We start from the raw sequence: 10,651 nt of genomic DNA, 5'->3' as shown, positions 1-10,651 counted from the left end.
TTGGAGTTCTTAATGCATGAATTATCAATTAAAATGTAAACAACATCAACTCCTGCATTAAGTATTTGGTAAGTATGCAGATGTCCCTCATCCTGCAACATCAAGTGGTTGTGAAAATGAAACCAGAAAGTAATCCTAAGCAACTGGAACAAGAATCTCAAAAACAATTTTTACAGTTCGGGTATTCTGCTTTATTTTGGTTCAGAATTTGTGTCAACAGCGTCCTAGTGGATGACATTTTCACATCTGTTCCGGCAGACCGAACTTTTGGAGTCTGGAGTCACATTCTCTGATGCAGCCTGTTGGTTCAGAGTTGGCTGAACCTGTAATGTCATCTGCTTTATATTATATATGAAGAAGAAAGGCAGTCCTCATTGTACACTTGACTTGATTAAATTTACTATTCCCTAGATTTAAAAAGGAAAAATGTTTGAATATTCTATGAGTTTGACTATTTGTTATAATGGGAACAAAATAAGTGTAGCTATGCTGACTGTAAGAAAATTCCAGAGTCCATATTAATACTTTTATTAGGCCAAAAAAGATCAATTTGCAAGCTTTTAAGGGTTTTACATCTCCATCAGATGATCTCATAAGAGCATGATGACTTGGCAGGGGCAAGGGATGGGGAGGAGGGAAATAAACTTGAGGGTAAAGTCAGAGCATCTGCATATTCAATATCCAAGATAAAGTGGAGGAGGAAAGGTTTTAAATGAGGCTCTACAGATCATATGACTGGGCCTGGAGTTGCTGCTAGGGTTGCAAGGAGCCAGAAAGGGAAAAGGATTGGCTTCCCATTTAGGAAAACTGAAATGTTCTTGTTACTCAGATGTGTTTTCATGGTGACCAAGACACACAGTCCCCTTTAACCATAAATGCAGGCCAAGTTGAACAGCAATTGGAATCCAAAGAGGTATTTTAGTCCAAAATGTTTGGCAAGCTCAGCTGAAGTTTTGAGGGTTTTTTTATTTAGGTTTTTTTACATAGCAAATATTCAAAGTGAAATCCAAATCTCTTAGGGTGTGTACCCTTGGTTCTCTGAAGAGGCCCAGTCAGATTCTGGACAAGGTATAGAGATAGAAAAGGGTCCAATGATAAGCAGCAGAATAAAGTAGATACATTTTATAACATGAATGAAAAACATTAAGAGGTGAAAGCATCTGGAGAAAGACTTCATCAGTCATGCAAAATACGGAATGTGCATCTTCTCTACCACTGGAAGAGATACAATTCATGTCTGAACATCCTGTCGCACAATCTATTTTATAATGCTTACGTGGTGGTTTTCTCTCTCTATGTCATACAGATAAAAGGAAAACATAACCAAAATGTTTACACTAAATTATGTTTTCCCCATCATGAAAGAATGCAACATCATTTCAGGAGAGGGTTCTGCATTCAGATGAGGCTCTCAGGCAAGACCACACTGACAATGACAAATGAAAGGGGTGATAAGCACCCAGTTCCTCACCCTTCAACAAGGAATAAAAGGAACCTTCCCGGACATCGTAGGCAAGAGCAGGATTCATTCACCCTACCATACTCAAATGCTCAACTGGGGAACTGAATATAGTAGCCAGCTGTTTCCATTCCTCTGACATTGACTTGAGAGGAAGAAGGAAACCTGCTGGTCCCATCCTTGCAAGGCATCAACTTGGGGTTTTTGTTTTGTTTTTGAGTAACACCATCTGTCCTTTCCCTCCTATAAAGTAGACTTGCAACTGTGCCTCTAAGCCATTCTAAAGTGCCAGCCTCCCAACACTGCCAATTTCCTTATCATGGATGATTGGAGGAATATGTTTACTAGGCAGAACTGTTCCTTTGTAGGAAGACTTTGCACTCTGCTTTGTCTTTGAAGAAACTCCTGGTGCATGTTTGTAGTGCAAATGCCAGAAGGTGACCCTAAAAACCAGTTGATTCCCCTTCTATTTCCTTGTCTCAGCCCTCCTGTGAACTCTACCCCATTTTGCCACTATGTTCCTGAGCCCTTTTGGACTCACCATGGTTCCCTGTTCACTCCGCCCCCGTGAGATCATGAAAGGGCTGGTTCACACGATCGCCTTAAGGTTCCGGGCATGTATTGGTGCTTTCAGGGAGCTGAGGAACTACCCATGCCTACCCTCTATGCTTCTAGTAATACTTTTGCACTCATAGTGCATTTAAAAAAATAATGACCATTCTACAAACAGCTTGTTTGCTAGAGCTCAAAGCCAAAGGGGACAACTTGCAGTTCTTCATCATGGTCTCTGTGCATCACACGGGAGCGGTGTGAACAGGGGAGAATGCTACACATGGGCAGTGGGCAGCCCTCTGCACATTGCCTCAGCCAGGAATGGAAACCGAGTCCCCTTTTGCTTTCGGGGGTGGTGGTGGTGGTGGTGAAAGTGCTCCCCCACCTTTTAAAAAGGAAATCCAGTTTGACGGGACAGACCACCTGACGAACTTTGGTGCCTATTGAAAGAGGTTTTGGAGTGGTGGATGTATGTCTCAGTCCAGATCCCCCTCAGATGTCTATCCCAGTCCAAAGCCACCCAGTTCCTATTCAGATTCCTATTCAACTCAGACAACCCTTAAAGGGGCACTGCAGTTTGGCAGGTCAAGTCTGGGACCTATCAAACGGGATTTTCCTTTTAAAAGATGGGGTGGGCAGTTGCAGTTCCCTGAGCTCAGAGAGGCTTAGGACAAAGCTGTGCCACCATGGAAAGCAAGTGTGTGTGTGTGTGGGGGGGGGGGGGAGATAGAAGGATCTTGCCAAGAAAGGAGTGCTGTTTATAAAAAGTGCACCCCTCTTAGCAAAAGAGAATGCCTTGACCCTTTGCTGAGCCGCCCATTGAAAGCAAGGGAGGAATGGGTTTCCAGCTTCAGCTGGGGCAATGTGCATGGTGCTTCCTGCTATCTCCATACAGGGCGCACCTCTTTGCACCCAGCCCCAACTGAAGCTCCAAGTTATCCCTGTTCTGCTACAATGAGCCGACACTGTTTGCCCAATGTGGAATTTATAAAAGTAATACTTTTGTGTCCTAATTTAAAATAGAGAAAAGTGTCTTAAAAATAGTGCACAGGCACAGGTAAGTTCTTCTAAGGTACTGCCGGTCATTCCAAAGCAGCAGCTTGTGCCTGCCACTTGAGGGCTTTGGGAAAGCTGACGCTCTAGCTAGCTTCATGACCTTCCCCACAAAGAAAAAAAATAGCCATGGCAAGCCAACATCAGCTTGCAGCTATCGGGGAGAGGCGACTTCTTCCTCCCATGGTGCCCCCTGGGATGGTGCTGGGGGGAACAAGGGACACAAAGTGGGAGGGAGGGTGCAAAACGGTCAGGATAAACCCAATCATCTCTTGCTCGTCCTGGGTGCCTGAAGGAATAATCAAGTCATGATGGGGAGCTGTGATATGCGAACCCACTGCTTTGTCTCTATTTCATTATTTATATGGAGTAAAAATAAATATAAGTAGAACTGAGACTCAACTGTGGCTGCAGGGGATATTTTTCTGACTCACACTCAGCTTTTCCTTCTTCATCTTCTCTTCTCCGCAGTTTCTAGTATGGGGCTGTATTTCACCAGCCTCTCACTGCTTTAGGCTGGGTTTACACATAACAGTAACCCATGGGATAGGTTTTCATGTTGTGCAGATACAGTCTGGGTCATTAGTCACAAATAACCCATGACTGACCAGCAGGTTATCATTACATGTGAACTGAACCATGGACATAATGGTCAAGAGTAGCTCAAAAGCCTAGCTGCTATATGTGCCAGTGCTACCACACTCTGCAGGGATTTGGGATAGATGGAGGGAGTGGGCAAAGGAGGAGGCACACCAGTCATGGTTTGTTTGATCATCTGTGAGAGGAACTCTAGATAGAACAGGAAGTCGTGGATTAGCACTGTGTGTGAATCAGATCACATTGAAGAAAGAGGGTCCTAATAGATGTCTGCAATGGCATCTCCCCAAGGTGCTTTTGAATGGCGCTTAAGTCTGTCTCCCCCACCCTGAAGTAGGTGTGGCGATCAGGATGAAACCTGGACAATGCCATTGTGATGCGCCCATTGTTCTCTCAGGGATGGTACAAGTGAGAAGTTATAGCCAGTTATAGCCAGTAAGGCAGAGGACAAGGAAGGATCAGTTTGGTTTCCCTCTGCCAGAAGGAAAGACTGAGGTAACAAAATTTCAAAACTATAGCTATGTAGGTATGGTTTCCAGTTCTTTCAATTATTGATCTGTTATTTTGTTTATGTATTTATTATTAAGTTTGTATACTAAACTAATAGTTCCATAGGGATTTCTAAGTGGTTTACAATGGAACAATTAACAAAAATGAAAGATAAGAATGATCAAAGCCTGAACAGCGCCGCTGCTTATACATCCGTGGCAGTAAAAGGATGGTGGCTGGATGCTTTGAAGAATATATGGCATAATCAAAGTAAGTGTATTCCTTTTAAGACACACAGAACAATGGCAAGCCAACCAGTTGAAAGGTATGTAACAGATTTCAGTTGTAGAACTAAAAGGTGAGCATTTCCAAATTTTCAAAGCCTATCATGCCCTTACTTTGTCTGGCTCTCTAAGTAATCTTTGTTGAGACTTCATTACTCACGGGAAACAATACTTCTTCAGAAAAGGGAAATGGAAGACAAAGCAACAACAATGTATCCTTCAACAGACTGAGGAAAATTATATTAATACATCTGATATGAAGTAAGGGGCATAAATTATCGCTTAAAGAGGACAATGCATAAAACCTTATAAATAAATGGCATCACCATGGCGGTAAGTCCTTAAGAGGTAGGTTCCATATTGGAAAGAAAGCCAATTCTTAGTTTCCTTGCAGATGGACCTGTACAAAATTCCAAACACTGTGAAAATGTTGCCAAACATTGAAAATAAAGTTTTATTTGATTATCTTTCTCTTTCCTTGCAGATTTGATAAGAAATTATCAGAGTTAAAATGTGTGTTTTAACAGAATTAAAGAAACAAATAATATCAAGAAGATTATACTTCATTTCAGAAAGTGGGAAGTGCAAATAAAGTGTCATCAAAAAAAAAGAAAGAAAGAAAAAGAAAAACATCAACTTAGAAGTTGCTTCTTAAGATGCCTTTCTTGCTGAAGAAAGCAGGTACTGGTAACTTTTTCTGGATTTCCAGATGAATTACTAAAACACTAATGAAGTTTAAAGCATTTCCTAATTTCTGTGAAATTTTACTGCTTGAAAGGAAAGTTTCTCAATGAAAAGGAACTACTTGCTCTTTATCTAAAAAGGTCTCAGCATGAAATGACACTTTTAAAAATCTTGCCTACACTCCATAATATCAATCTTTTGAGCGAAGCCAAATTTCTGGTGTCTCTTCAGGAATGTCAGTGGCACAATTCACCCAGAGCAAGTGAGTACAACAGAATGTAAGTAATTATTAACTCCATTAAGTTGCTACAGATGCTAAAGAACTACAGCATCACGTGTGAGAAGCAAGCATGCAAAAGAGCTTTTACTGATAAAAGATAATCAACACCTTGTGTAGAAATCTGTGATAAAAGATACAGGAGAACAAAGGGACCATCCATTTTCCCAATGAGATTTCAAAACTGTGGCTTTTCAGGTGAGCTCTCCAGATTTCTCTTTTATTTAACTGATATTAGGGTCAGTGAAACATCAGACTGGTCAATGTCTTACATGTTGATGCTTGTCAAGGATGGAGGCTAAATGCTTTGAAGAATATAAAAGGAAAAAACTTGTTCTTTCTAAAGTAGACATAGCAATGGAAAGACTACCATATTAGGAGTAATGGACATGGCATTCTTTCATGATACTGGATACATCAAAGGATCATTGTCAACATGCAGGTAGGACCTTAAAATGCCTTTACAGCCAACAGCAGGTGGGTTAATTGATTTTTTTTTTAGCTTAATACATTCTTCCCTGAGAACATTAGCTTTTGTGTATATTAGGAATATGCTAAATCAATACATAATAGTAGTAATAGTAAATAACTTTTCTTGAAAGCATGATTTTTAAAATCATGTATTCATTTCTGTGTCTTTTGCAGACTGACAGGAAATGTTCAAAGTTAAAAGCTGTATTCATTTTGTATAAAAAGAAGCCACATGGTAGATACAAAATCTTCAGGAACATAAATAAAATAAGTAAGTTCATTATACAGGTCATTCAGAGAGAGAGTAACAGAGATGAGTTGAGAAGTGGGTAATTATATTCCCCCATAAATGCAGAGAATAAATTTGTGCATTCTGATAAGAGCTTATCCATTGTTAACCTAATTGCTTCTACAGTTGGTCACAAAGCAGGACCTCCAATATTGACATAGAACCGCAGGTGAGTTGGAATGGTGGATCGAGCATTGCTATGACTGTTGAAGAAAGAGACAGAACAATCTGGAGGTGGAAAGATGTCTCTCAAGGACTGGAAACCAAAGAGAAGTTCTCTGGATGCTAAGACCTGTTTTCCACACTGGAAACCAGGGAAGCTTTGGAGGGGAAGCGGGAGAAGGGGGATGCGCTGGCGACGCGCTTGCTCATGGCCCTTGCTCGCATGCTCAGGCTTGTGTTGACTGCCATTTTTGGAGTAGGGAAGGAATTTTCCTCCAGGGCAGATTGGCCTGAGCTCCTGGAGGTTTTTCGCCTTCCTCTGAGCATTGAGCAGGGGTCACTTGCTAGGGTAATCAACACAATAAAATAATACATAAATAGCTTAATAAAAATCAAGATAAATAAACCTAAATAAATAAAAACAAAATAAATACATTGATAGGAAATCAATTTTTGTCTCCTTTGATTTTTTCATTTAGTACTATCGTTTGCTGTGGCATGGAATCCATGACAACATGGCTTGCTGTGCAGCCAGTGAATTAACTGATATTTCATTACAGCATTTTAACCAGTTCTTCAGCCAAAGAGCCTCCCCCAACTAGTCAGCCATGGCCAACGGGGCAGTTCCTCCCTACAGGCTTACAGTCCAAGCAAAGGGATGAAGCAGAGAATGAGCAGATTCAGGCAGAACAATGTCTCAGTGAACAGCTCAATCTGAAATAGCTTGGGAGAGAAGGCAAACAAAGCTGGTGTGTGAAATGAAGCCATGGCATGGCCTGTGCTTCCCCTTCATCTCCCTGCTGTGGCTGCTGTTAGATGACAGTTTAAGGAGACCTCTTGTCAGAAGTGATGGAGTGTGGTTTTACTTCTTTTTACAGCCAGGTAGAGTGGCAGATATATCAATCAGGCATATCTGCATTGAAATTCGCAGTTTTATCTAGATTCTAAGAAAGACAGCGCCTCTGTCACAGTACAGAGGCTGTCACAATACAGAGGCTGTCACAATACAGAGGCAGGGCTGGCCCAAGGCACTTGTTTGTTGCCCATGGTGAAAGACAGGATGGCCCTGCAACTTCAGATGCTGCAGAGGATGTGGGTGAACCAGCAGGGGCAGAGAACAGAGGGAAGTCATTTTTAGGATGAAGATGTTAACATTAAATAGTTAATGGGCAAGTTCACATGATCAAGCAGCCCAGCCATGGTGGTGCGTGGTATGTGCAGGTGGCCATTTTGAATATTCAACTCATGACCACAATTTGCCATGACATTTAAACTCAGTGAGGGTAGGTTGTTGCAATGGTTAATGAACTAGTCAGAACACAGGAGCAGTTCTAGGCCCGTGGGTTGGTGGTTAGCTATGCTAGCTGCCAACAACTTTCCTTAGCTGGATTTAGCAAGGTTTGACTGTGGATTCATTATTCAAAGAAGCCCAACAGATCTGGTGATTGTACAAACCATGTCTCTGCATCTTAACAATCATTAGTTTATTTGGAAGGCAAGCCACCTTGAATTCCACAGGGTTTTATTTCCAAATAAGTGTAGTCAGGAACACAGTATTAGCCAAGATGCTTCACAGGGCATAAGTTGTATTGAACTTAATCCAACTTATTTCTGAGTAGTCTTGCAATAGTAGGGCTTCAGTTTTATACATCAGCGAAATGAATTATCCAACAGAGGCGATTCTCATATATTCATATACATCATAAGGCAGGATTGGGTCACCAGAGCAGGAAAAGATCATCTGGATCAGACCGAAAAGGGTCCTGGGCCACCAGCTTCTGCTTCCCACAGCAGTGAATCCTGTGAGACTATTCCTGCCTAGCAGGCTGCAGTTCCCAGGCCTGGATGTCCACCCTCTATTCTGCAGGAAGGCCTAGCACAGCAGCCTGGAGTTCAAATCAGGATTGCTTCCTGCCATCTTACAAGACCTTGACATGCCACAAATACCATTGTGAAATTCACGTTGAATAACTATGATCTCCTACAGTTTGGCTTCAGAGTTTCCCTCATGGCAATCTCTATGCTTGTATCAGCCATGGCAAGCCTCCCTGGGCCATGCTCAAATCCATTCGTGGGCCTTCCTCCTGGCATGATCCCACCGAGCCTGTTCTTTAGGCTGCTCTTAGTCTAGGCCTCCCTCACTCCCTCACTCCCTTTGGCCTAGGCAGCAATTTGGACTGCAAGTTTCGGAACATGCTCATCCATGAAGCTCACTGGATGACCTTGGGCCAGTTACAGACTCTCAGCACATCCTCCATTGCAGGGTTGCTGTTGTGAGGACAAAATGGGGAAGGGGCTCTTGTAAGCCTTTTGGGTTCCTTGCAAGAGGAAGAATGGTAGGGTGTAATTATGAAGTCATGTCATCATCACTACCACCCTGATTTCACTCAGGACTGTGCTGTCCCAGGAGCAGATGGTTAACACCTCTCTCTCTCTCTCTCTCTGTCCTGCCATTGCATAGCTTCCACCTTCTGGGGAGGGAATTGCCAAAATAAACTCTCCATTCTAGTTGTGTTCTTTTTAAAACCCTCACAGTGATAGCATTGTGGGAAGGCAGCTGGTGTATTTGGGGGAGGGTTTAATCTTCTCCTGGAATTCCATAGTCCAATCCAAAATGGGGCTCTGTGCACTTACACAGGAGTAAAACGATGACAGAGGACCGCCCCCCCCCCAATACAAATATTGCAGGCATCACCTTTTAGTATGGAAACATGGGATGACATTGGACAACTACAGGATACAAATGATGGCATGTGGACAGTCCAAATATAATCCTGCTAAGAAAGCAAGCTGATAGTATCTTAAAGTTTACATCTGGAAGAGCCCTTCCTGATTACTACATTTTGCTGAAGGATGCCAGACTGCTTTTTTATGTAAATAAAGAACCCATTTGCTCTGTTCTCAGATTATGACTTACTCTCTAGTTACACTCTGCCTACCTAACAAATATACACTTGGATATTCCATGCAAATGAACAGCTGTGAAAGTAAGTAGCTACCAGCTCTTTCTTCTTGACAGTTCTGGATGCTCCATGTAACAGGAAGTGGGGGATGTACAGGAGGAACACTTGCTCCATGGAACCTGCTCCGGGGCTTCAGCTAGGGGGCTGCTTTCCTACAGTCCACTGCAGTTTGGACCCAAAGTGGAGCCTCATTTCCGCCTTTTGAAGCTTCGGATGTCCCTGCATTGAAAGACTACCTGGAAAGTGCGGGTGTCAGTGTTGGAAGGAACTGCTCAGAAGGAGCATACTGGGGCAGCTCTCACAGTCCTGATGAGGCTCCTGAGCGCCTGCTCACATTGACAGTGGTGATTAAATAGGCAAAAAGAAAGTAACCTGAAAAAAAGTGTGTGTGTTGCGGGGAGGGGAGTCTACTGCACCTATGGGCAACGGGGTCCTTGTCTGGTGTGGGTGCAGCCCCCAGCCATTTTCAGAGGAGCGGCCTTTATTCCCCCAGTGGACAGCCGTCCCTATACACACCTTCAGAGCATATCCAAGTCTGGTCCTGAAAGCAGCCCTATTCCGACTTATATTATACAACATGTTGAGGATGAGGGAACACTTTCTCCATTGCAAGTAGTCATTGATCCTGTTGGGAGAAGGAAGAATCACCATTAGGATGAGCTGCTTTATAAGTGCCTTTTGTATAAGCCAAGACGCCATGAAGCATGCCTACTTCATTTCTGTGAGATGGCTGCAGGAGCAGGGCCAGAGGAAAAGTGGCAGCGCTGGTTGAGAAGGAGAAGAATGTGATTGTGGCGGGATGAGGTGGGTTCTGGATGGCGTACAGGACAAGAATTCTTGTTGTCTGAGGCAGGATGTGTTAGTATGTGATATTTTAAGTGGGGGACTGGGGAAAATTGAGCTGGGCTGGATCGGTCTTGGAAATTGCGGGTATTTCATGCTTGGAACTGTGCTTTTGTTCAAACACTGACTGGATAAACCATGGGTCCTCAAACTAAGGCCCAGGGGCCGGATCCAGCCCACCATGCCCATTTATCCAGCCTGCCATGCCCATTTGGACCCGCCGCACTCACACCCATGCACGAGCCCACCGCCGCCCACCTCTCCCCGTGTGCAAAAATGATCTCCAAGTGAGCAAGCTGCTGCCTTGTGCGCCTGCCTCCCCTCACCTCACCTTGCCACGCACCCCGTCCCCACCTCAGCGCCCGCACACACCGCCCTGGCCCCCTCACCGGCCCGCATGCACCGCCAGCACCACCTTTCCAGTCCACGAATAGCACCAGCACCTTTCAACTGGCCCCCTGCTGAAAAAGTTTGAGGACCCCTGGGATAGATTAAAGCAGCAGAATGTCTTGGTTTCCATTTTGTTTC

The sequence above is a fragment of the Varanus komodoensis genome, unplaced genomic scaffold, assembly GCF_004798865.1.
Source record: "Varanus komodoensis strain SLA01 unplaced genomic scaffold, ASM479886v1 scaffold43, whole genome shotgun sequence".
NCBI classification, from domain to species: Eukaryota; Metazoa; Chordata; class Lepidosauria; order Squamata; family Varanidae; genus Varanus; species Varanus komodoensis.
The sequence above is the reverse complement of the archived record's forward strand: the minus strand, read 5'-3'. Positions refer to the sequence as shown.